Source organism: Miscanthus floridulus, chromosome 9 (genome assembly GCF_019320115.1).
Source record: "Miscanthus floridulus cultivar M001 chromosome 9, ASM1932011v1, whole genome shotgun sequence".
Lineage (NCBI taxonomy): Eukaryota > Viridiplantae > Streptophyta > Magnoliopsida > Poales > Poaceae > Miscanthus > Miscanthus floridulus.
Genome location: NC_089588.1, coordinates 141,160,705 through 141,188,648, shown reverse-complemented (window position 1 = coordinate 141,188,648; position 27,944 = coordinate 141,160,705). Strand labels below are relative to the sequence as shown.

Here is a 27,944-nt window from a genome sequence, read left to right as displayed (position 1 = left end):
GTGATATTCGACTAGAATTTGGGTAATATGATCTACAAACGGTCTTATTACACTTCTACTCTATGGATTTTCCTTCGCGGAAATCAGGTCGTTTCAGGCGCATGAGTTGGATTATTTGAACCCTCCAACTGAGGCTGCACAAAGTAGAAGAGATTGCATGCGTTAGACAAGATTACTTGGATAGCTAATCTAGGTCATACAAGCAAAGCACAAGCGAAAACTCACAGGAGTAGCTGCAGCTGCAGGAGTCAGAGGTGGAGCGAACAGCCCAGGTGGCACAGCTAGACCCGTATGTTGCCCAAGAGTCTGCATGAACTGCATCATTTTTGCCATCCTCTGTGCCTGGGCCTCTCGCGCGGCCCGCTTGGACTACAGCTGGGCCGCCAGGTCCTGACGTTGCCTTGCTTCTTCTTCTAGCCGGGCCTGCAATATTTCACTCTAATGTTTCAGTAATGCAAAGCTAATTAAGGTGTGTAAAGATCAATGTATGACGAGTAAAACAAGAATAACCTCGAGTGCGTCGACCCATTGCTGTGAAGCGCTTGGCCATGGCCGTATGGCCAGGCTTGCGCTCGTGCTCCGTGCTCGGATCTAGGAGAGAGAGGGAGTAGAGGTCGAGTCGATGACGCCGTCACCGAGCCAGTACCACCCATGCTTCTTGCCTCCACCCACCCTCATGACGATCTCTACATCAAAGTCCTCGGTGCTCGGGTCGTACTCTGGCCCATGGACCGACCTTGCCGCCGATGTGTACTCATTGATGCTGGTGTGGACGCTCGGGTTGGTGTACGCCTCGGGCGGGTCCTCCAAGTTGTAGGAGACGTCGGACATCGCCTTGCCCTTGTGGGACATACACCATGCCTAGAAGTCAGAGCATTGCTGGACACCATGTGCCTCTGACTACGAGAAAGACAGCAAGATGATTAGAAATCAGGCATAATTGAGCGTCAGAATAGATAAATGAATTCGCGTACCCATAATTGTTTGTATCAGGTGAGGTTGCGGTTGCCTTGATGGTGTGCTGGACCTTGCATCTACAAACGCCGCTCTCAAGCAGCAACGTGCGTCTCAGCCCACCCGGGCATGAACCATTTGTCCACGATCATCGCCTAGCACTCGGGATATGAGGAGCACCACTAGGGACACATCTACACATCATCAAGTATTTGTCATATAAAAAGATCAAATTAAACCAACTTAATCTCAAAACGAATCAATATTAGTGTTCTTTATCTACCTCAAGGTACTGGTCCCGGGTCAGCGTCATCTTTCTTGCTTCTTCTTTGCTGACCTTCTCTCCAAGTTTTGACCCGTAGTAGGTTATGATGGCCTGGATGCGCGTCTTGTGATGCATGTCGATGACGAGTTTTTTACAGGCTTTGGTAGCCACCAAATCTGCCCTAGCCTCAGATCCCTCCTCGCATCTGAAATAAGTCTACATACAGATGTGATGTATCCATTCATTATTTCAAGAAAAGTCCAATGAATGCGATGTATTGAGCAGTGTAGTGCGACGGAGACTTACCCAAAACTCCGCCTTCATCCGCTCCGCCTTGTTGGGGTAACCCACATCGAGGGCGGCGGCGTAGTGGTCAAACGTCCAGGCCGGCTCCCTCCTGCTTTCATAGTAAACCAGGCCAGGGTAGTGTTGCCTGCATAGAAGACCTAGGATACCATTGTCCATGACCACCACCCGACACAATCGTCTAGTTTCTGCACAAGTGATTAAGAAAAATTATTAGTTTCTCTATCGATTTTCAACATATCATATGAAGTGGTGGTGATTAAATCTAAAGTTACTTACTTTTGCCCTTCGGGGCGAATCATTGGGCATTGGTGAGGAAGCGAAACCGGAGGGAGGCTCGCCGGACCTCGCAAGTAGACGTTGGACGAACCAGAGGAAGCAGAACCCGTACCATCCTCCTCGTGCATCCCCTCCCCCTCGTGCGCCCCCTCCTCCTCGTCCGTCTGCCAAACCAGCTCGTCGTCATCCCCGGGCCTTGCCTCCTCCTCGTCCTCCTCACGCTGTGTGGTAGGAGGCGGCGGCGGCTGCCTCCTGTGGTCGCTGCTCCTCCTCCTCCTCCTGTCTGATGGCCCCTCACCTGCAGCGTCATCTGCAGTGCGTGGTGTTTGGTAAAGCGAGGACACGTCCCTATGACGGTCGCTTCAGCCCGCCATCTTTGTTCAATCACCTACAATTAAAAAGAATAAACAAGACGTAATTAGAAATAGAAATAGATGCAAAATAAACAAAACATAATTACAAAAACATAGTATTACATGTATTAGAAATAATCTTCATGATTGGGATTAGCTGGATCATAGGTTTCGTCATCACTATCAACATTGTCATTGCCCAAATAATCAACACTATCCGAAGGAGGAATGTTATCTTCATTGTCATTGCCTAAACGTAATCGCTCAAGCATTTTGAAGTCCTTCACATTTTGCACCTCATCTCCAGCGTCCTCGTCATCAACCCTTTCATTGTCTAGTTCCATTCCGATGGCTTCGGTTAAGTCTATCTCAAACCTCCCTTCTAGCCCCTCTTCTTGAAAGCACTCTCCGTCATATGTGTGTGGGTTGAAGTTGTAATCTTCATCGTTTGGGACAGGTAGTTTACCGTGTGGCGAGACCTTGTGCACGATATCCCAACCCTTAAGATGCCCTTTGGTTTGGCACGCGTATGATGTATAATAAACCTGCGTGGCCTGTTGAGCCACAATATAGACATCGTCTCCTGGATATACGAAATCCTATCGAATTTTGACTAGCCCAAGATTAGAGGTCCGTCTCGTTACTCGAGGATCAAACCAATGGCATTTGAATATGACAGGATTAAAAGGTTTGGCACCATAAAATGAAAGTTTATATATTTCTTCAATTCTTCCATAATAGTCGAGGCCATCAGTGCCGGGCGTAAAAACTCCACTATTTGTGGTTTTTTATTAGGCCGACTCTGCTCATAGCTTGCTGTGTGAAAGCGACATCCATTCACGTCATAACTGGTAAATGACCTGACCCTTAAGGCACAGCCGTTTGCAACCTGTCTCAACTCATCACTTATAGACGCATCGGTTTGGGCCTGCAAGCTCAAGCAGGATAGATCATTATATTATTCGAACATACGAGCAACTTGGAATGTCGAACTAAGTACGAGCTAAATTGGACGGTACCATATTTTTGAACCAAGAAATGAAACCGGGCCTCCCTGGTCCCACACCCTGTGAAAGAAGGGTATCATTTTCCTACGGGGTAGGATCCCTTGATTGATGCCAGGATTCACAAAGAAATTCCCTGTACCAACGAGAAACAAGGGAGTTGGATGCAGAATAGTGACGGCATACTGAAACAAGTTCGTTGAGAACTTACCTCACATACGGCTGCACCTCGACAAGATTGGTCAACGCATATAGCATGATACTACGCCACTCTTCAATACTCAAGTGCTTAGTGGTCGATGCACTTGCACTTTCGAGTTACCCTTGGAAAAGGCTGAGGTTCGATTCATTTTTGCTAGCATTGTAACGAGGGGATAGATTATGCATGCTAGGAGGGTTCTCAGTGTAGTATTTTTCTGTGAAGTTTGACACCTCCTCCAGAATGTATGCCTCTGCAATGGAAGCCTCAATTTTGGCTTTATTTCTACATTTTTTGCGAAGAGTCTTTAGACATCTCTCGATTGGATAGCACCAATGGGCCTGCACGGGCCTCCCCATTCGTGCCTCATACGGGAGGTGCACAATCAAATGCTGCATCGACAAGAAGAAGCCGGGTGGAAAGATCTTCTCCAACTTACAGAGCAACACACGTGCCCCTTTTTCCAAGTCATCAATGATGGTCCGAGATAGCTCCTTGGCACAAAGCTGGTGCAAGAAATAGCTCAACTCTACCAGCACTAGCCAGACATGCTAAGGGACATAGCCTCGAACCATCGCCGGAAGAAGCCGCTCAATCCACATGTGGTAGTCATGACTCTTCATCCCGTTGACTCGCAGAGTAGATAAGTTCACTACTACAGGAATCAATTTGCGCAGCGTGGCCAAAATGGGCTCCGTGGCGGGCACCTCTTTTGCCCACCACGGTTAACCGGTGGCCGGCCACCGAGGCCGGCCACCGAGGCACCCGCTGCGGGAAAAGGGTTTATCGTGGCGGGCCACCTTACTTGCCCGCCGCAGTAAATCGTTATTTACCGCGGCGGGCGGTATGAATCGCCCGCCGCGGTTAATACGATTTACCGTGGCGGGCTATTTAAACTGCCCGCCGTGGTAAATAGTTGATTTACCGAGGCGGGCGCTTTATCTTGCCCACCGCGGTAAAGCCTGTACAAATACACAGCACCACCCCTTCGTCTTCTCCACGGGTCTTCCTCTCTCCAACTCATGGGGGGAGGCTTTGCCCTAAAATTTAAGGAAACTTTTGATTTGAGTTGAAGGGCTTGGATTTGAGGGAGGAGGACATCATAAGAGGTTCATAAAGGCTCTCCCTCTCTCCTTCCATCCTCTCTCTCTATTTCTATCACCTAGAGTTCTCTCTAGATCTAGATCTAGATCAATTTTAATGGAAAAAATGATGTCATGTATTTCTTTAACTTTAGATTCATCATAGATGCATGCTTCATCTGTCACATCGTCATTTCCTCTCTTTTTCATGATTTTGGACGTAAAAATCATCAATTTCTCCTAATTCTTCTTTATTTAATGTTGATTGTGATGGATAATGTTCGCAGGTATGATGGATAGGTCGGAATGGATGTACCGGATCGATAGAGTGAATGATCCGCGGTACCTCTTTGAATTAGGGAAGTTTATTGCTGCTGGTAAAGCTCACCGTGAGAGACTGAAGCGGATGACAACCATATGTCCATGTTCTCGTTGCAAGAACCTGAAAGCCCACCGAGACAGCGATGTGCAAACTCATTTGATCATGTATGGTTTCGTCGAGGGCTACACAGTCTGGATATTTCACGGCGAAAGAGTTGGTGCGAGTGGCGGTGCATCTGGAGTGAGCTCTTCGACACCGACGACGACAGCACCACCGGTGAATAAAGATCCTTTAGGAGCACCCGACTCCTCATCATCTTCAGCAGCAGCTGCGCCAGCCAACAGTGACAACAGTTGTCATGATTACATCACGGTGGATGATCTAATGCAAGACATGGCCGACAAAGCCGGCGACGGTGGGGATGGTCAGGATACTGTGAGCCAACCCGAGGATGTGCAGCTTGTTGAAGATCTAGTCAAACACTTCGATGAAGACAACATTGTGTTGGGTTGCCCAAAGTGGTTGGAGAATTTCAGAGAGTTAAAGCAGGCGGCAGTTGATCCTTTCTATAAGGACGGCGGCGATTGTCCGAAGGAGTGCACGGCGCTCCATTTTAACCTCCATATGTTGATGTTGAAGGCTCGTCATGGTTGGTCTGACACTAGCTTCAATGAGTTGTTAAGCTACCTTGCCACCACGTACCCAACGGCTAACAAGGTGCCCACCAATACTCATTGGGCCAAGAAGCTGATCCGGCCAGTGGCGATGAAGCTTAGAAAGTTTGATGCATGCCCTAACCACTGCATCCTGTATCGGGGCAATGAGTATGAGAATTTGACGAGTTGTCTGCACTGCGACTTTAGTCGGTACAAGAAAAATGCTGGTTGTCACGTGGATGCAGAAGACAAGGGAGGCTTGCGGGGTGGTCGGAAGAAGAACAAGAAGAGGGCAAAGAAGAGCAGTGCGGCCAAACAGATCTTGGCTTAGCAGGACGATGAAGAAGAGGGTTACACGCACAGAAAAAGTCCAGCACTGTCGGTGTGGTACCTGCCCGTGACCAATCGCCTGCATGCAATATTCGGGAACCCGGATGATGCCAAGCTCATGTCCTGGCATGCATCAGCTGACCGCCTGAAAGACGATGGCAAGCTACGGCACCCATCCGATGGCAAGCAGTGGAAGGATTTCGACGAGGCCTACCCGGAGTTTGGCAAGGAGCCCAGGCATGTTAGGTTCGCGCTGAGTACCGACGAGATGAACCCGTTCAGTGAGATTAGTAGCTCGCACAGCACTTGGCCCGTCGTGCTCGCCATGTACAACCTACCTCCCCATCTATGTCAGAAGTGTAGGTACCTTATGCTGACCATGCTTATCTCTGGACCGAAGCAGCCCGGCAACGATATAGATGTGTTCCTAGAGCCGTTCATGGAGGAAATGAAGATACTATTTGATATTGGGGTCCAGATGGTGGATGCATCCTGCAAGGAGAAGTTCACACTAGAAGCAATCATCTTTGTCACCATCATCGATTACCCCGGTCTCTTCTCACTGTCGGGGCAGATCAAAGGGAAGACCGGCTGCGTAATTTGCATCAATGAGAACTGCTACACTTACCTTAAGGGATCCAATAAGATGGTGTACATGAGGCACAGATGGTTCCTCACCAAAAATCACAGGTATAGAAGAAGTATTATGAACAAATACTTTGACAATCAGGATGAGCCGCAGCGTGATCAAACGACACAGACTAGTTGGGCGACAAAGGTGTATGAGATGGTCAAGGACATGGATCAGGTGGAGTTTGGAAAGAAGAAGAAGTCGCCTAAAGAGGGGCCCAAGCAAACAAGGAAGCGAAAGCGGGACCAGACGGAGGAAGTCCCCGCCGCCGTTCCTTTCAAGAAGTCAATTTTCTTCAAGTACCTGTCGTATTGGAAAACACTGAATACACCCCATGCCATCGACTGCATGCACCTGGAGAAAAATGTCTTTGAAAGCACTATCGGTGTCTTGCTGGACATCAAGGGCAAGACAAAGGATGGTATCAAGTCACGGATGGATCATGTCAATCTGGGCATCAGGCCAGACCTTCACCCGGGACTGCCTCAGAACGGTAAAGTCGATATCTCGGGTGCGGCCTACAACCTAACGCAAGATGAGAGGACGGCTTTTCTTAAGTTGCTTAGGGGTATCAAGGTGCCGACTGGTTTCTCTTCCAACATCAAGAGCCTGGTCTCCATGAAAGACCTCATAATGACCGGCTACAACTCACATGACTGCCATGTCATGCTGACGGTGTTCCTACCAATTGCGATTAGGGCTATCCATCCAGAGTACGAGAAGATGGTCTTCACACGGATGTCATACTTCTTTAACCGCATCACCCAGAAGGTCATTGATAAGGCTGAGCTGCCTGCCCTGAAGGAGTTCATCGCGGAGACCCTTTGCCAGCTCGAGATGTGCTTTCCACCATCTTACTTTGATATTATGCCACACCTAATGATGCATATGGTCGATCAGATCCATCAACTGGGCCCCGTGTACCTACACCAGATGTGGACGTACGAGCGGTTCATGTCCACCCTCAATAGATACGTCCAGAACCACGCTTACCCGGAGGGCTCTATGATCGAGGCATACACAACGGAGGAGGCCGTGAACTAGTGTATGAGGTACATAAGAGATGGGAGGGTGATTGGGCTGCCTATCCATCACCACGAAGGAAAAACCTCAGGGATGGGGTGCACAGGCCGAAAAGTACGCACCGATGTGGCAAACCGAATGATGCAAGAAGCTCATTACAGCATTCTTCATCAGTTAGTGAGCATGGAGAAATACATTGAAAAGCACCTGGAAGAGATCCACGCCGCTAATGACGGGCAGCGCACGGAGGCATGGGTCCAGAACCATCACAAAAGCAATTTCATAGAGTGGCTCAAAGAGCAACACATACCCCTTGAAGGATGCCCTGATGAAGATACGGAGACCGTTAAGAGGCTTGTGTTAGGCCCATCCAACCAAATCACCATGTGGCAAGGGTATGACGTCCAGGGCTACAGGTTCCACACGAAAGACAAGGACAAGAAGAGCTCGGCACAGAACTGCAGTGTTCGATACGAGGGCGAAGAAGAGTCCACGGGCCAGAGGAGGCAATACTATGGGCAAGTCGAAGAAATATGGGAACTTGACTATGGCCAAAACCTACGCATAATCGTCTTCCGTTGCCAGTGGGTCAAACCAAATGCAGTTGCAGTGACCAGTTATGGGCTAACCACCGTGGACCTCAAAAGTATCGGCTACAAAGATGACCCGTGGGTACTAGCAACCAATGTCGCGCAAGTGGCCTACTATATATACGCAGAGGACCCAAAAAGGCATGTGGTTGTGTCCGGAAAGCAGCGGATTGTGGGAGCTGATGGGGTGCAGAGTCCCGAACAATACAACAACTACGCAGAGCTCGAGCTTTTTACCGATCATCCAAAGAAGATCAAGGCCGTCGAGGACGGATTCAACAAGTCCAGGATGATGCCATGGGCCCGCCCCGACGGTGAGAAGAGGACAGTGAAAGCACCTGCACCAAAATGATATATGTATCCTAGAAACATATATGTAATAATATAGCTCGATCTATTGAAGACAAGTTTTGTAACTTATTATTAATATCATGGAACCATATGTATGCATCATATATTTTGTTGTGTTGTTTTTTTCTTTTTCATATTATGTGATCTATGTTCAAACAAATGAAACAAGCTTGTATATATATATACTCCTCTATAGCTAACTACTCCTCCAACTACGACTCTACTACTACTCTACTCCTCCAACTACTACTCTACTACTCCAACTATGTACTACTCTACTACTACTACTCCAAACTATACTACTATCTACTACTACTATACATACTCCTCTATAGCTAACTATCTAGTATACATACTACTCTACCTAAGGGAAAAATAAGATTCCAGATTGAAAAAGGGGAAAATAAGATGTCAGATTGAAAAATATTAACCATGACGGGCGCTCTAAGAGGCCCGCCATGGTACATATTAACCGTGATGGGCGTTCTAAGAAACTCGCCGCGGTAAATATTAACCGTGACGGGCGTTCGAAGAAGCCCGCCGCGGTAAATATTAACCGTGATGGGTGTACTAAGAGGCCCGCCGCGGTTAATGATGCCCTATATATACTCCACCACCTCCCCCAAATTGGCTAAGTCCTTCGTCGGTTCAAAAACGACCCCGAAGAGCTGCCCAAAAACCACCGCGCCGCCGTGCCATTGCCGCCGCCGTGCACCTCCATCGTCGCCCCTGCCCTCCGCGCTGTGGTGCCCTCGTCCTCCTTCTGTGCACATGCACCCGCACCATGGTGCCTTTGGACGTCGACGGGAACGTGGGCCGGAACCCTAGGCCCATCCTCCGCCGCCGCCATCGCCATTCGCTGCATCCGTCGCCGTCCTCCTCCTCCAGGGACGGTGTGCTCTCCGCGTGGGCAACGTGTACCTCCGTCCGCGTCCCCATGCCAGTGTGCTATCCTCCCCCGTCTCCTGTCCCCGTCTTCGTCTGCCTCTCCGTCCCCGTAGTCATCCGCGGCCCCGCGCCATCCTCTACGGTGGCCTAACCCTAATGCCACCAGCGCCGCAGCCGAGCCCCAAGGAGACCACCCCGGTAATGTGCCAATTGCTCCCCAAATCCCTCCTATGGAGCAATGCCAACTATGGATGTTCTTCTCCGATTTGAGTTTTCCTGAGCAATGCCAACTATTACTGCCTATGATGCAATTCTGTTTATTGAGCACTTGATGCCATTGCCTATAAGGGCACATGTTGAGATGAATTTGGAAGAAAAAATACTAAATGCTGCCTATGATGCGATTCTTGTTAACTGAGCACTAGATATATATGATGCCACTGCCTATTTGTGAGTACTAAATTATCAGGCATACATGTGCACACCCATGTCCTTTGCTAGATCTGCTCCTTTTAATTTGTCCTATTTTGATTTTTTGTGGCACATATGCTTTGTTTGGTATCTCCTATTGTGGGCTCTACTACTCTACAACTACTACTACACTACTCTACTCATGCTGTACACACTGTTGGCTGCTCCACTACTCTACAACTACTACACTTCTCTACTAACTATCTCTACTCTCTACCACTACTACAACTAGTACAACTACACTACCACTATCTCTACTCTCTGTACCTATATATGACTACTACTACTACTACTACTACTACTATACTATACTACTATCTGCTACTACTACTATTTTCTATACTGTTGGCTGCTACTACTAGCTGCTACTATACTCTACTACTACACCCTACTGCTACTACTATACTCTATCTGCTACTACACTCTACTATTTGATTTTGACTACACTTGATGGCTTTTGTTTGGTATTTGCAATGATGATTCTTTTCACACTTCTAAGCTGAGGCAGAGGCATACGCAATGATGTGAACCCTTTTATGCTGAGGCAGCGGCGATGATGATCGAGTGCCCCCGCTAAACTAGGATGGCTTGTATACCAGATACAAGCAACCAGTTTAAAAGCGATGTGATGACAATGGGGCAAATCTGAGCCAACTACTACTACTTTACTACTCTAGTACTACTCTACTTTACTACTCTAGTACTACTCTACTTTACTACTCTATAATTGTGTCTATACAACTAAAATATGTATTCATTGTAGCTTTCTAATGGCGGAGGAACCGATAAGCGAATGGCGCGACCCTACCCCTAGTGCATCATCATCAACTAGCCTTGAGAGCCACGTGTCCATGACCCCGAGGCCAACAAAGAAACGTCGTACAGAGGATGAAGATGATCCAACCTACCAACCGAGGGACGACGAAGTTGAAAGTGCGCGGTCTCCAAACCCTGAACAAATGCCGGTGGTGCCTCGAGAATTGAATTTTGAGGAGGAACAAGTCAGGGACAAAGAACCCCCCCGCTCCATCTCCAACCACTTCAGGCAAGTCTAGGGGTCAGAGGACAAAGTTGAGAAGGGGGGAACACAGGAGGCACCGGAGGGAAATCCACGACGAAGTCCATGTGATCCATGAGGTGGGACCAGAGGGAAACCCGTTGTCGCCACCCATGGTCCTTGCCAAGTTCAGCAACCAGGTGGCATGTATAGTCAAGGACAAGGTGGAGATCACTTGGGAGGAGTGGAACAATGTCCCGGTCGACTACAAGACACATATCTGGGGTGAGGTGACGAGCAGCTTCCATTATCCCGAGGACGCCGATCTGAACAAGTGTAGGGAGTGGGTCATGCACGTGGCAGGAAGAGCCTTTAGAAACTTCAAGTCCATGCTGACCAGGTGCTACTTGAAGCTAGGCAAGTCACCCTGTATCAAATACACTATGGTGAAGGAACATCACTGGGAAGAGTTCTGCAAACAAAGAACAATAGAAGAAGCAAAGGCAAAGAGCGCCAAGTTCAGCGCACTCGCGAAGAAGAACCTGCACCCCCACCACTTGGGCATGACTGGGTTTGCTGGTAAGAGGCCCTAGTGGCGGGAGGAAGAAAGGGCTAGAGCTGCCGCCGGGCTTCCCAATCCGTACGACGGTGTAGACTTGAGGGCTAAGGACTTCATCTATGCCCGCAAGCCGAAGAAGCTCAAGGAGGGCGCGAGCAAGTTCAATGAGCCCAAGTTCGAGGAGGTGGAGAGGGCTGTCATCGAGGCCGCTAAATCCAAGGACAGCTTCGAGGTTCGCAGGGGCCAGGACTTGCTGACCCTGGCGCTGGGAACCCCCGAGCACCGTGGCCGCATCCGTGGCATGTCATCGAAGATGAGCTGGAACTCAGTGGAGTCATGGCAATCCGATGCTGCCACATACCGGTCAAGGCAGAGGTACAAGGAGGGCATCTTTCAGAAGGGCTATGATCAAGGCGTGGCCGAAATGATCAGCTGGTCCATAAAAGAAGCCTTCACGAGCAATGACCCAGATATGGTGTCGATGAGGTCACAGATGCTTCACCAGGCTGGCGTGGTCATGCCTCAAGTTCCACAAGGGCAGACACAAGGGCAGCCACTGCCGATGATCGAGGATCGCCCAAGGCACCCCATCGATGCCATCCGGGAACCCATGCGCGTCCAGCTCACGATCCCGTTCGGTAGGGCAAAAAGTTGACCGTGGGTGAGGGTTACATGCACCCCAAATAAGATATCAAAGATTTCAACCAAGACCAGATCCCTACCAACTATGCTGCCGTGATACTTACATGGTATGCGATCGAATACGAAGAATTTGAAATGGAATATCCAAATGCAGAAGGGGTAACAATCCTTGGAGCTGCCTTGGGTTCCGAAGTCCTGTGGAACAAGGACAACATAGAGATCATTCTCTCGATGCTGACTTCTATGCTGACGGCGACACCAGCATCACAACCATCCATTACCGGATCTTGTCCCCCCGATGATCCGGATCACGGCGACGGCGATGACGAAGGCAATGGCGGGGATGACAAGGGAAGGAACTCACCTCGAGGCACAAGCCCTCACCCTCGTTCTCCTCCTCCAACAACAAGTCCACCTCCACCTCCCGGCAGTCCGTCTAAGGGCACGAGCAAAGGACCGGGAGGCACAAGCCCTCACCCTTGTTCTCCTCCTCCAACAACAAGTCCACCTCCACCTCCCGGTAGTCCGTCTAAGGGCACGAGCAAAGGACCGGGAGGCATGGAGGAACTGGGGGCAAAGACACCGCCTGCTGCCATTGCGAGCACAAGCCACTGTCCTCCACCACCGGCGAAGACTAAAGGCGACCAAGGGCAGCTCACATACTCACTTGAGTTCGAAAGGAATGGTAGCGGCGAGCATAATTTGCTAATAACTTTTCTTTGCCATAATATGGTACTAACATTTCTATCCCAGGCCGAGATCACCTTTCCATCTATTTCCTAAATCGGATGACTTCCCCGGCCATTACGAGCATGGGAAGTTCATGATAACCAAGGCCCAACTCGTCGACGAGGAAAGGTGGGAGACAAGGAGGTTTCATCTCTGGTACATGGAAGCGGCAAAAGCTGGCCTGCATGGTTTTCTAGTCAAGGTTGTGGCAGAGTACTTCCACTTGCCCGGCAACGATGTAGAACTCCCCGTGGACTTCCACGACATGTACAGACTACTACGGGAACAAGACCTTGACATCGCCCAAGTCACCTTGTTCTCTATGTAAGTGATGAATTGCGAGTTTCACATATCACCTGCCTTTGAATCGGTCAAGACTACTTATATATGCCACGATGGCTTGTCCTTGCAGGTTGATGGCCTATATATCCAAGGAACTAAAACTTGATGTTATCTATCTATCTCCAATGCATATTGCTCAAAGAATCATCATTGGTTACCACCTAGATGACAATCATCCAACCATGAAAGACTTGACCAAGCGACAGAGAGAGGCGCACAGGAAGAAACTGGTGGACAATGAGAAGTTGAACATTTCAAGGTACATACTAGCAGCAATGAAGAAGATCAGGGGACATGGGTGTATCCTATCTGCCTACCACTTTGGGTAAGTCGAAGACATGCCTATAGAGATAAGTGGGTAGCTAGCTAGAATTATTATTTCTCGTCGTAACCTGTATTTTGTTTCAATGGCGCAGCCAAGGCCTCGAGGGTCACTGGGTTGCATTTATCATGTACCCTCAGGATGGCAGGGCCTGCGTATTTGATTCGTTGACAGTGCCAAACTTAAAAGGGTACAAGGCCTTTGAAGATTGCCTTAGAGTGTAAGTGACTGAACTGTCTTCTCATATGCGTTCTAATGCCCTATCTAATACTAGTACATTTCGTATATAGCGCTTATAAGGAGTATGTGAAGGATCCTAAATGCTATGATCGAAGAACAGAGAATTTTAAGGCTAAGCATAAGAACCGCATCAAAATCAGACGCAACTTTCCGGTAAGTATTTGAAAGGTTTAATTGTGCTTTCCGTTCATATGCGTTCTAATGCCTGTGTTGTAATGCTTGCGTATCTATCATGTAGTGTGCCAAACCTGTGGCTTCTACGCTTGTGAGTTCCTGAGGGTGTGCAAGCAGTACAGCAGCAGTTGGAGGGTGCTCAAGAATGGATTGAACTGGTCGAGAGACATGCAGAGCATCCAACATAGCTTCAAGCAGACAAAGGCGGACATATGTAAGTTTATCTTAGACAAATGCGTGCTTGAAGGGGGCACGTTCTTCCATGAGAACATCCCGCTAGCGATGTTACCGAAGTACGAGAGGCTGAGGAAATGGCCCACGATGATGCGTCCGCAGGATTACACCTTAACGCATGTATAACGACTTTAATATGTAAATGTAATGAATTAACGATGACAAGAACGACTAAGTGAATGTATATATATTTGAAGTTTAATCTGTGAAATCTGGATGTGATTTGAATTTGAATTTGAATTTATATGCCTGCTGTATTTTATTTGAATTTATATGCCTGCTGTATTTTTTTTAATTCAGGAAATAATTTACCGAGGCGGGCAAATAATAAAGCCCGCCACGGCTAATCAACATAAACAGGGCGGGCCACAAAAGGTGTCCGCCGCCGTAAAATAATTTACCGCGGCGGTCGGTGTAACATGCCCGCCGTGGTAAAAGTATATTTACCACAGCGGGCACGTTACACCGCCCGCCGCGGTTAAGCCACGATTTACCGTGGCCTCTAGGCCGCGGCGGACGGCTTTGCCCGCCGCGGGAAACCCAAATCGCCCGCCTCCAGTAAAGTTTATGTAGTAGTGGTTCACTCCCCTCTTCAGATTCACTGCATACCCATCAGGGAACATTAGCGTCCGGATCTATTCAAGTACTTCCCTCCTTTGTTTGCTGGTCTTGACGAAATCGGCCTAAGGCCTTCATTAATTCTTGCCACCTCTAGGAGGCTGCATCTCTTGATTTGGTCTATCGCATAACGTTGCCAGGTCCACTCTAGCCTTAGGGTTGTCCTTAGACTTTTTAGTGTCCATGAGTGTTGCCTAAAGTGCCTCAGCGACATTCTTTTCAGTGTGCATTACATCAATGTTATGTGGTAGAAGAAGGTCATCAAAATAGGGGAGCCTCGTCAAGCCCGACTTATGAGTCCACATATGTTGCTCACCATATCCCACAAAACCACCTTCTTGATTGGCCATGAGAGCATCTATCTGAGCATGAACCTCGACACCAGTCATCATCCGCAGTGCATGGTCTGACACTATGACACCTTTCGTAAAGTTCTTGATGTCTTGTCTGAATGGATGGTCAAGAGGAGGAATTGACGATGTTTGTCGAACGACGAATACTTGCCACCCTTCTGCAACCAAATGAACCTCAGACCTTCCTTGCATATTGGGCATGGGAACTTCCTATGAACACACCTGACGCAGAATAACCCATACGCTAGGAAGTCATGCAGGGAGTAGTGGTACCAAACGTGCATTTTGAAGCTTGTCTTTGTAGCTTGGTCGTATGTCCATACCCCATCCTCCCAAGCACGGACCAATTCATCGATCACAGGCTCCATGAACACTCCCATATTACTCCCCGGGTGTCCAGGAATAATCAATGACAAGAATACGTTCTGTCGTTGAAAGGAGACACCGGGGGGAAGATTGAGGGGGATAACGAACACGGGCCAACAAGTGTATGGGGCCGACATCAGTCCATAAGGATTGAACCCATCTGTTGCTAGCTCAACACGTACATTACGAGCCTCATCGGCTTTCTCATGATGTTTGTCATCAAAGCGGGTCCATGCTTCACCATCGGATGGATGTACCATCTTGCCAACATTGTATCGTTTGCCCTTTTTGTGCCATGTCGTCTGTTTTGTGGATTCCTCGGTCATGTATAGCCATTGGATCCTTGGTAGGAACGGAAGATGCCATAGGATTTTCACGGGGATCATAAGCTGCCTCTTCTGGCCATCACCAGAGTCTACCTCCAGGTACCTAGAGGATTTACACTTTGGACAATACTTTGCATCCTTGTGTTCTTTCCTAAATAGGACGCAGCCATTTGGACAAATATGTATCTGCTCATACGGCATCTTAAGTGCACGAAGGAGTTTCTGTGACTCATACAAGCTCTTTGGCAGAACATGGCCCGCCAGAAGCAGGGTGCCAATCACGGCCAACATCTTATCGAAGCCTTCTTGACTCAGGTTTAACTCGGACTTCAACCCCATTACATGTCCAATGGCATCCAGTTGAGAAACCGTTGTCCGATCATGAAGGAGTCCATCATGTCGTAGAACGCCTGTGCGGCTGCCTCCATCTCCTCCTCACATCCTTCAGCGAACTGTGCTTGGTGAGCATCATCTAACATGTCTGCTACCCTGGCATCAGCATCATAAGCCTCGACGCGTGGTCTCACCACCTCCTCTCTCATACGATGGGCTTCACCATGGTGGACCCACTGGGTATAGTCCGGCGTAAATCCATTCTTCAAAAGATGTTTACCCATGTTGTCCTTGTTTACCCTTTTCCTGTTTTCACAATTGCTACAGGGACATAAAACTAGACTCGAGGATTTAGCTGCCTTGCCAAATACACGGTTCAAGAAAGCATTGGTCTTGTTCATCCATTCATTGGTGTAATCACTCTGACTTCTCCAGCCCGTGTACATCCACTGACGGTCATCCATCCTCTAACATATATATCACCGAGCAAAGTAACCATTAATTGCATCAAAATGGTGTTCCTACTGTCTAATAGGTGAGGATAGGTCCTAATCCCACCCATGGATGCGTAGATGAGGTTAGTCTCCATGGTCTACTCCTATCCGAGACAGAATTTTGGCAGCACCTCCCCGCTGTTCTCCAGATACACGTCTTGCCAAGGAGAGTGTGTATCCGGAGAACAACAGGGAGGTCATGCCGAAACTCTATCTCGGATCGGAATATACCATGAAAACTAACCCATCTACGCATCCGCGGGCTACCCAAAAAATGTGGACAATCCAAAACAGATACGGTCATAGATATGCAAAGATCTACATACCTCCAACCGTATTTCTTTCGAACGGGAGATGCCTAACTTGGTTACGCGATCTATGACCATGATACGGAAAGAGGGGTTATACCTAGGGTGGCGGTGGAGTCAGGCTAGCGGGGCCATGGCGGGTCGGTGCAGTGGCGAGGCGACGCGGTACAGACAGACCCGCAGCGGCGAGGAAGACGATCGAGGTCGCCGAGATACTCTGGCTCGGCTACGACGGCTCTTCTCTGCAAGAAAAAGAACAAAATACTATCTCAGTTCAAAATTCTGGCTAAACCTCCCCAGCACGGTGAGGTATCCAAAACCTTCAAAAAAACATACGGCACGATGGCCGACAACCACATATACATATACATTCAATTCAACATATCATTGCCAAGTCACATTCATCCACCACCACCGCCGTCGTCGTCGCCAGTCTACTCTTCTACTACTACAACCACCACCACCACCGCCACTCTACTCTTCTACTACTACAACCACCACCACCACCACCACCACCTATTACTACTACTACTACTACCACCACAACCACCTACTACTACTACTCTACCGAACTCTACTTCTACTAAAACATACTACCACTGCTACTCTACTACTCACCTATGGTGTTGGGGGCTGGGAGGGCATCGGGGTCAGCTGAGGCGCGGCGGGGACGGGGAGAGGATGGCCGCGGCGGTCGGGAGCGCGCCGAGGACGGTCGGGGTAGCGCCGAGAGGGCCGGGGCGGCGCTGCCGTGGGTCGGGGCGCGGGCCACGGGGTTGGAGCGGCGGGTGTGGGGCGGTGGGCGCTGGCAGGTTGTAGAGTCCGGGCGGCCGGCGGAGGCGCGCCGGTGTGGGCGGGCCGGCGGGCAAAGGCGGTGGGGCACGCCGGCGGGGGCGTGCCACCGTGCGCGGGCGGCAGAGCGGCGGAGCGGCGGGGGCGCGTCGGCGGGGTGGGGTGGGTGGGGGCGTGTCGGCGGGGCGGGGCGGGCGAAGCCGGTGGGGGAACGCCGGCGGGGGCGCGCCGCCGTGCGCGGGCGGCGGAGCGGCGGGGGCACGCTGGTGGCTGAGCGGGCAGGGCGTGCGCGGGGCGGGGTGGGGCAAGACGGCAGGGCCGGCCGGCGCGGGGCGGGGCGAGACGGCGGAGTGCGTGTGTGCATGTGTGGGAGGGAGGGAGGTAACGGTTGGGTGGCTAGATGGGCCGTTTGTCGAGTGCCTCGATCTGGCACTCGGCAAAGGACTGGTTTGTCCTGGTTTGTAAGCATCGTATGTGATAACGTGCACCAAACATTCTCAAATTTTTATCACATACGATATCATGACATCTCGACAAGTTTCATGATTTTTGGACTTCGTTTACATTTTATAGAATTTAAAAATAATTCGTCCGCAAGTTCGTGGTCATGTTTCGTGAACATGTTCGAAATTTTGGGTCCGTTCTTGGATACAGCCTCACACTACACTCAATACCATGAATATCATTTTTTGAATCATTAAATTCCATTATTCGATGCACGTGCAGTTCAAATTTGTATTTTCCGAAAAAATTCAATTAAATGAAATAAATTAACTAAATATAGCAAAAAGCCATAAAAATGTACCAAATTTTAACATGGAGTCTCATGTACTGTAGGAGGACTCGAGAAAACTTTTGGAGTTCAAAAGTGGGGAAAAAATAGTTTGCCGTTATTCTTTGCCGAGAGTCAGGGTTTGGCACTCAGCAAAGAAGTGGTTTGCCGAGTGCCTACCCGCTGGCACTCGGCAAACCTGGACGGCAAGCGGTGGCCGTTACCTGACAACGCTTTTTGCCGAGCGCCAGGGTTTGCCGAGTGCATGACACTCGGCAAAAAGGGCCTTTACCGAGTGAACTCGGCAAAGCCTTCTTTGCCGAGTGTATATCATTGCCGAGTGCGGCACTCAGCAAAATAGCTCTTTGCCGAGTGCCCGACTTTTAGCCCTTGGCAAAGAAAGTTGCACTCGGCAAAGGCCCTGTTTCCGTAGTGTGTATTAGTCGTGAAGTTCGCTCATGTGACTCATGTGGCACATGTGGAGCTGTAGTTGGTGGATTTATAGTACCACCTTCGAATTTTAGAAGGGTGAGGGCCAGCTTATAATCCCTATCGTTCCAAATGTAGCATCTTTGGGTTAACCATTTTACACGATGCGAGGATCAAACTATAAGCGAATCAACACATATATGCAGATTCAGATCTGAAATATCGATTGTAATTTCAGCGATTTCACGTTTTTTGAAGCACTTAGTAGCATATAGAACAACAATCAGCGTGTTCGGCTGGCATTAAACTGCACTGTAGCAGCTGTTTTTACTGTAGTAGCTGGTTTTCTTTGAGAGGAAAACACTGTTCTGGCTGGAAAAAAAAAGGGCATCCAACCAGCCAGATATGGTCAGCCGAACACGCCAAATGACTTCCCTACTGCCAACAGTACCAATGCGGTAACACTGGAAAAACTCAAATTTCTACAAATAAACCAAGGGGGCTTTGAGAATATTTGGACTGACACAAATTACTTATTGTGCTCGTGTACGCCACATGGGTTATTATCATGATAGCTTCATGCAACGTATTGTGCTATGTGTATGCAAATTAAGGCCATCTCCACTTTTGGCTTTAATTTATATGACATGGATTAGGTCATTTTAGGTACTTTACATTTAAGGATATGTAAAGTACTTAATAAAGAACATTTTGGATCACATGACATGAGAACAATAGATAATATAATATATGATAGATCGATCTTATATATGTCATCCATGTGTGTAACATGTGGGAGCATCCACAATCACTTCTGGCTTTATAAAAAATTACCCACCATTGGTATTATTAAAAATACATAAAGTAACCATTAATTTTTGCATCTAAATTGCCCATCTTTCGCATTATAAAAGATAATTAAAATAACCTCCTACATTTGTATCTAAAATACCCACATATGCAATTATGAAAGATAATTCAAAATAATTACCTAAATTGGCATATAAATCACCTACCATTCTTATATTGGAAGATAATTCAAAACAACTCACTTTTTTGTCTAAATGACGGACCTATATTCATAATGAAATATAATTCAGAATAACCGTATCCCCTAAATTTGCATTTAAATCATGCATCTTTACCATTAATAAAAGAAGTTCAAAACAAACCCCTAACTTACATCTAAAATACCCAACTCTGCAAACAAGACAATATAATTTGAAATAATTGTATAATAATTTTTTATAAATTATCCACATATATCATTATGAAAGATAATGCACATTGTCTTCTAAGTTTGCATTTGAATTTCCCATACATGTCATTGTGAAAGATAATGTAATGTAAGATAATGCACATTGTCTTCTAAGTTTGCATTTGAATTTCCCATACATGTCATTGTGAAAGATAATGTAATGTAATAACTTTTATTTTGTATGCAAATTTTTCTCCTTAGCCGTTATAACAAAATATATCTGTCTAATCTACATTTAAATGCTATTATAAGTTGTTATAAAAAGAATTCAATATCCATAAGGTGCGACATATACATTTCTGAATTAGACACTTCTACTACTGTCATGTAGACATGTATACGTTAGGATAAATGTCAAGCTCGGAAAATTTATTCCTTAACAACCGAGGTTGCAATGACAATTCACATTAAGGTATGTTAATTGAAACATTATATCATAATATGAATATTAGTAATTTAATTTTAAGCAATATATGTTTTATGAAACAATACTACCGTACATATAATTCTTCCATAAACAAAGTTCAATACCTTAAGTGCCATGGTGCTTCATAAAACGTCTATTTATGCCATTGAAAGAGTTATGAAGGCCTAGAATCTTCTTTTAATAAAATAATGAAAAAAATAAAAAAATTTGAATAAAAACTGCAATAAACATTAGAGTTTCAACTTAAAATCTGGATACAAATATTGCAAATGCGAAAAGCTAAAATATAGATTCATGATATCATATAAAGGGATGCAATAAGAGCTTATATAACTTATGTTTAGATTTAAACTAAATACATATCTCACTAGAAAGAAAAAAGATAAATTCTAAAAAAATTTAACTAGATGTCCCTATTGGATGTAAGAGCCTGAGTAATGTTATTAGGGCAAGAGTAATATTCAAATTCATAAGGTCGACTTAGAGTTATACCAAGTTTTTCTGTGATGTACAAAGACCATGACAGCTTATAATAAGCTGCTTATGAAAAAATAAGCTAAGATTAAAAGCCAAACAGACATGTTTCTTCTAGTTTTTTCTGGCCACGCTTCTCCTCACAACACCTATTGGTACATACCAACTCCTAGAATCTAGGTCCGACCAGCTTATTTTGATCGTACTATTATTTTATTAGTAAAACTTCTCAAAGAAGCTTTTTTCCACTCTACCGAATAGGGTCAAAGTCCCATGCGTCATAGGGTGGTGCCCGTGTCATTAATTAAAAAGGGAAAAGCTGCCAATATGTTGCAGCAGGAGGCTTTCCCGCAGCAAGCAAGCTTCAGGCTACTGATCATGTAACACCATAAAATTTTCCATTGTTTTTAAATAGGGGAATATGATTTAATTATCTGAGCATTTAAATTTAGAAAAGTAATAACTTTTGTTAACTTAAAATCAATTATAGGGTTTACCTACATGTTTATGCATTCATGCTGCTGCATATTATTTTTGTATTGTGTGGTTTGAAATCAAACTTTAAATTGATTTGAATTTGGATTTGAAAATTTCTTTGGAAATTTAGAAAAAAAAAATAAAAAAAAATTCTTCACCTCCCTTACTTTCCCTCTCTTTCGGCCTGCTCGGCCTTGCCTTTCCCGCAGGCCCAGCTCTCGCGAGCTCCCGCTCTTGGGCCGGCCCAGCAAGCTAGCCCGCAGCCAGCGCGCCACCACAGGCCAGCTTGGCCTCGCACTCCACCGCGGGCCCGCCGACTGAGCCGCTGCCATCCCAAGCCCACGCGTCGGTCGTCTCCTACCTGGAGTCGGCTTCGAGACAGACTCTGCTCCGCCGACGGGGAGTCCACCTCCGCCCCGCTCCGCCCGACTTGCGTGCGCTGCAAGCCGCCCCACCCCTTAAATAAGCAGCCCTGTGCCCACGCCGCTCTCCTATCTCATCCAACACTAGCCCCGCCCTCGCTAGAGCTGCAGCCGTCGCGGAACCCTAGCAGTTCGAGCCGCCGAAGTCGCATCACCGTTCTGCCACTCCGCCATCGTCCGGGACTGCTCGTCGAGCTTCTACGCGAGGTAAGCAAGCTCTGATACCCGCTTTTCCTTCTCCTACACTTTCTGTTGCTTGTGCCGCATCGCCGAAGTACCGCCGGCGAACCCGAGCCGCCTCAATCGAGCCGAGCTAGTCCCCGCGCTGTCATAGCCCCTTCCAATCCCCTAGATGGATTCGCCTTGTTCTCCTCTTGCTCCGTGACCTTCTCCCGAGCCAAACGGTGGCCAGAGTCACCGATTCGCCCAACTCCGGCGAGGTCCCGTCAAAGGCGCCGCCGCCTGGATCGCCACCGGCCGGCCACCTCTCTTTCCCCTCTCTAGATCTAATCTGGCACGTCCAAGTTAGATCCGATGGCCCAGATGCCTCCATACCGATTCGGCTGGCAAATTTGCAAAGGAGACCCCTCCTGTTCCCTAATCTAACCTACAATCCAAAGCGCGTTTACCAAATACGTCTTCTTTATTTAAAAGCGTATTTTCTTTTGGTTTCGATTTAGAATACGTTTCATCTATTTACAGTTCTGCCAATATCTTCTGTAGGCCATAACTTCTCCGTTTTAACTCGGATTTGACCCATTCAAGTTGTGTTAGATTCGCAATGACGTAAACTACGCATTAGTATTAATGTTTTCATATTAAGAGTTCTAGAATTTTATGGTTTAAATCCTAACTTGATTAGTAACTATGCAACTAGACTTATAAAGAAAATATGTTTTATTCTACTCTGATTTTCAAATTTAAATCTAAATTTGACTTAATACAATTTAGATAATTCTCTAGAGTATCTTTTATATATATATTATAATTAAAATAAATGGAGTTTGTAGTTTCCTTATTCTCGAATAAAAGCAAATCTATCGGTAGATGTATCTTTTTCACCGTAGCTCCGATTAGAGTGCTTTTCGCATCTATGTGTTCGTAGCAATGTGTAGAACATCTTTAAAACCTTTTTACTTGCTGTTTCATATGTTTGGTGTACTGTTCTAATTTAGTTCTATTGTTTGCTTCGTATATGATTGCACGGATGCTTGTGTGGTGCTTTATGATATCGTCCAGTCGGTGAGCTATACGTGGTGAATTCAAAAGCAATTCATTTAAGGTTTGGACTAGAAGAAGGATTAGAGTTTTAAGGCAAGTATAGTATGGGATCTTTCTTGTTGTCCTATACGCCTTTAATTTTTTAATTCATACTGCATGTGTCTACCTTGACTATCACTAAGGATTTCCTAATACTTTGTTACCATGTACCTTGATATATATGGGGTATTGCATTGGGTAGTATGATGCTAGTGCTCAACTACAACCATGATCTTGTAACTTGACTAATGGATTATGCAATAAACACTAAAAGATGTTTTTAGCAACATAGAACAATGGGGCTAAAGCATTGTGCTATTTTTATGGTGCTCTAGATTCCTCTCCCTAAGGACTTATCTGTAAGTGATCATCCGGGACTTATAGTATAGCTGTGAGGGCTACATGGCTCTGGCTTTAGCTCAGTATGAGAAACTTTTCTAGCTTGTTAGTGGTTACCTTTATGGTGCAAGAGGGGCTCCGATAGGTATGATCTCGGCCTGTCAAAAGGGTGCACTTTGGTTTCTTGGTATTTTGTTAGTCACTCCTTAGAGGGGGGGTTAATGCTTATTGATGGGGAAACCTTAGCAACCCTAACTTGTTAGACGAACCTTTAAAAGGATTCATAGTGAACCCTGCCGACCTTCCTAGGTTGTGGGTCAAGAGGCTAGCTATCTCGGGCGAAAGGGTAAATCACGACTCACAGTGAAAGTGTACAACCTCTGCAGAGTGTAAAGCTGGTATATCAACCGTGCTCACGGTCACGAGTGGCCTTGGAACATTTATGGAATTGATGATGAACACTGATGATACTGATGATAAAGATGCTCATTAATGTTTAATAGTTTATGCTATTCATTATTCATGTTTACCTGATCATATGTTTACATGGGTGATAAACTTGTTGCTACTCCTATGCTAAAATTGTGACAATTAAAAGTTAATCACAGTTAAACCAGGGTCAACCTTTTGAGCCTCGTGAACCCTATGTTATATTTGTTGAGTACGACATGTACTTACGCTTGCTTTATTTTTTAATTATTTGGATAAAAATCTCAGATGAGTACCAGATTACTAGTCTGGAGAAGTTAGGCCTGTGATCAACCAGTCAATTGTCCCTGTGGATTGGATCAACCAGTTAGTTGTCCCTGTGGATTGGAGTCTTCATCCGAAGATCGAAGTTGTATTTCCGTTGTTTGTTGTCTAAGGTTATATCATTTATACTAAGTACGTTATATATTGAACATTGTCTTTTGATATTACCCTTATTTATAACTATATGTGAGATTTGATTTCCTGGACTCACATATGGTGCGTATCTGGTTTGTTCTTAAAAGCGGATGCTACAGATTAATGGATTTTTTATTCATTACGACTGAGCCTCATGTACAAGGTCGAGCTCTAGCCTTTTTCTGCTGAGGTCCGTAGCGTAGCGTCTAAGGCTCTGTTCGGCAGGACTTATTACTGCTACAGCTGATTTGTAGGACTAATTTATTATGAGAGAAAAATATTATTTTATGGCTGAAAAAATAGAACTGATTTTAACTTATAAGCTCAAACGAACAGAACCTAAGATCGACTTTCAGGATTCCAACTAGGCCTTAAGACCGCTTCTTTTACACACTCTAAATGCCCTTACTCACGAGACCCACTAGAGAATATAGAGTATCTAACATGGCTGTGTTTCAGAAAATTAACAAAGAGAAAATGTTTAGTATAAGTAATTTTTATTAGTTAGTGTCTCCTAGCTAGGATTCTAGCGTGTGCGAGACCACAGGTTCATTGACTAGTTTTTAGATATATGGAACAACGAATCTACCTCCATTGGACTTTGAAATAGAGTTGACTTCACAGCCGATCTTAATTTGACAACCATTGCTCTCCATTTCTTCCCTTACCTGCCCATAGATAAATAGGTCATGTGATACATGATCCTTTATATCTTTTACCAAAAAAATTTGTGTGCGGTACCTTGTTCACGTAGGACTCCGAGCCACCTTTGACGGTAAGCCATTGTGAGCGACTAAAAACCTGAATGCATGCATAATTCCATTGGATTATTTAGCATGATAATACTAGTAAGACTGACAAGACCTTTTGATCCACCGTGAATTAGAATGGAGAAGAAATATAAATCTGAAGAAGATGTATAGGCACCTCAAGAAGCTGATTGTCGCGGAAAAATGAAAGCACAAAGAGGGCAGGGAAGCCCAATACTCGTTGTGATGGACTGGACCAAATGCATGAACACATTGGGATCTGTAGACAATATACAAATTTTCCAGCGTCTTGAAATGATACCAGAGCTGGAGAAGAGTATGAATACGTGAATTAGTAACATACAAGGTAGGCATCCTGGAAGAGCTGTGAATATCTATGTGACTGAATGAATTGGCCCAAAGTCTCGTTCTGCTCAGAGCTTCTTTAATGGTCCTCCAGGTACCTTCAAATCAAAACAGAGGATAAAAATTATGAATTGTTCAGAGGGACTGCATACGACGTACGGCATAATGCACAAACTCTCATCATTGGATCCATTGTGAACTCACTTCACTACTAGAGAACAGACTTTAGAACGATGTCCCAATTTAGCATTAGCCTCGGCATTTTTTGCCCCCGGGACTAAAGGACCCTTTAGTCCCGGTTGGTAATACCAACCGGGACTAAAGGTCCCTGCCCAACGGTCATCCGCGGGGCAGGGATCTTTAGTCCCGGCTGGTATTACCAACCGGGACTAAAGGTTTACCTTTAGTCCCGGTTGGTAATACCAGCCGGGACTAAAGCTTTTAGTCCCGGTTTGGGTTATGCCCCGGGAATAAAGATTAATATTTAGTCCCGGTTTGGACCCCTAACCGGGACTAATTATCCTGGCCTATAATTCTGCTCAATTCTTCCTCCCCGAGCCCGAGCCATTCCATTATTCAAACTCACTGCCTCTGTTCTTCAGCTTGCTGTTGTTCTTGCACTCTCCCCCTCCATTGGTGTTGCTCTTCGATTTTGGAGGTAACAAACTTAATCCTCTTATGTTTTATCAGTAGCTTATCTCATTTTGCGATGTAGATGCATGTGTAACTTTATATGTTGGACTTTATTATGATTTTATATGTCATTTTTAGCTCAAAATCACATGATGATTTGCATATATGTTTGGATAAACAAAAGTTAAATTAGTTCATCAAAATCACGCCTCGCTCGTCCTCGCTGGAGCACGCGCCATTCTCGTCCCCGGTGGCTTACGTGATCTTAGAATTAATTTTTCCATGAAATGAAAAACTTAGAAAATTGTTAGAAAATTGTAGAAAATCCGCACTAGTTGAACTTGCGGACCGTGTTCATGTCGGCGAGCATGTTCTCTGCCGAGCGGTAACGGACGTCAAGGAGGAGCTTTGATTCTACGAGGGAGAGCGGCAACGGTCGTGGAAGACCGTGTTCCCTTTCTCGTAGAATCGGAGCTCTTCCTTGGCCAAGTACGGTGCCGTCCGGTGGAGAAATGCTCGTCGAGATGATCACGTAAGCAAGGTCAACTAGTACGGATGGTTATTTATTGAAACATGTTTTTGAGCTATAATTTGATGAATATTTGAAAATATGAAATTTACACTAGTTTGCAAAAATAAGTATAGAAAGTAGATGACAACTGTTACTGGATCCTCGGCCTCTCGTTCGGTTGCGAAACGACTGAGGCCAGAACTCCCTCTCATTATCTGCGGCAAGTGTAAGCAGAAGATTGTGATGGAGTACCGAGTCAAGAGACAGGGACCCAACAAGGGTCGTGTTTTCTACAAGTGCCCGGATCGCGATGTGAGTTTCTTACGCATTTTATAATTATGGCTAATTGACCTGCTTTTCTTGAATATTTTTGACTAAATATTTTTTGGCTTTAATTTCAGTGGGAGGGCAATGGATGCGATGGTTGGTACTGGGAGGAAGATTATGCTACATACGTGCAGAATTTGGGTGCGCTTGAGGTAGCGGATGCTGCTGATGAGGCAGTGAGCCAGCAGGAGAAGCTTATTGATATTCAACAGAAGAATGATTTGTCTGTTTTAGTTGCGTACGATCACAAAATAATTATGTTACTGAAGTGCATTGTAGTTTTAGTTTGTTTAATGATAGTTGGGATTGCTTACGTTGTAGCCAGGCTTAGTTAATTAATCAACCGTGTGTGTGTCATTTATGTTGTGTAATAAAATACTTAATTATGTTCAAGGTTTTCATAATTTGTCGTGTAATACAGATTATGTCACGCCATTGGATGTACAATGCCGATCGTCGCTCCCAAGACTTTATAGAGGGCTTGCACTATTTCTTAGGTGTGGCCGAGGCAAATAAGCGGGATGGTTTCATATGCTGTCCATGTGCCCTATGTAAGAATTTAAAGGAATATTCAAGCTCAATGAGTCTTCATTCACATTTGCTTAAGTCAGGTTTCATGTCAAACTATATATGTTGGACTAAGCATGGAGAAAGCGGGGTCATGATGAAAGAAGGTGAAGGAGAAGATTTAGACATTGATGACATTATTGCTCAGTATGGTGCCTTTGATGATACTACAATGGGGGGAGATGAAGAAGAGGTAGCGGTAGAAGATGATCTCGGTGATGCTCTTGGCGATGCCATTCGTGATGCACAACAAGAATGGGAAAGTGAAAAAGAGAAAGTTAAGTTGGAGCGCATGCTTGAGGATCATAGGAAGTTGCTATACCCGATGGCCGAAGAGGGGCAAAAAAAGCTGGGTACAACACTGGAATTGCTACAGTGGAAGGCAAAGAATGGTGTATCCGATAAGGCATTTGGGAATTTATTAAACCTCATAAAGAAGATGCTTCCGAAGCCAAATGAATTGCCCACCACTACGTACGAAGCAAAAAAGGTTGTCTGCCCTTTGGGATTAA

The 27,944-nt window shown here is 46.0% G+C and overlaps 2 pseudogenes; both read right to left on the bottom strand.

The window, feature by feature from the left end:
• LOC136481127 (uncharacterized) overlaps window positions 1-27,944 on the bottom strand; it is a 49,653-nt pseudogene that overhangs the window by 11,012 nt on the left and 10,697 nt on the right.
• On the bottom strand, window positions 84-16,403 carry LOC136483972 (uncharacterized; annotated as a pseudogene).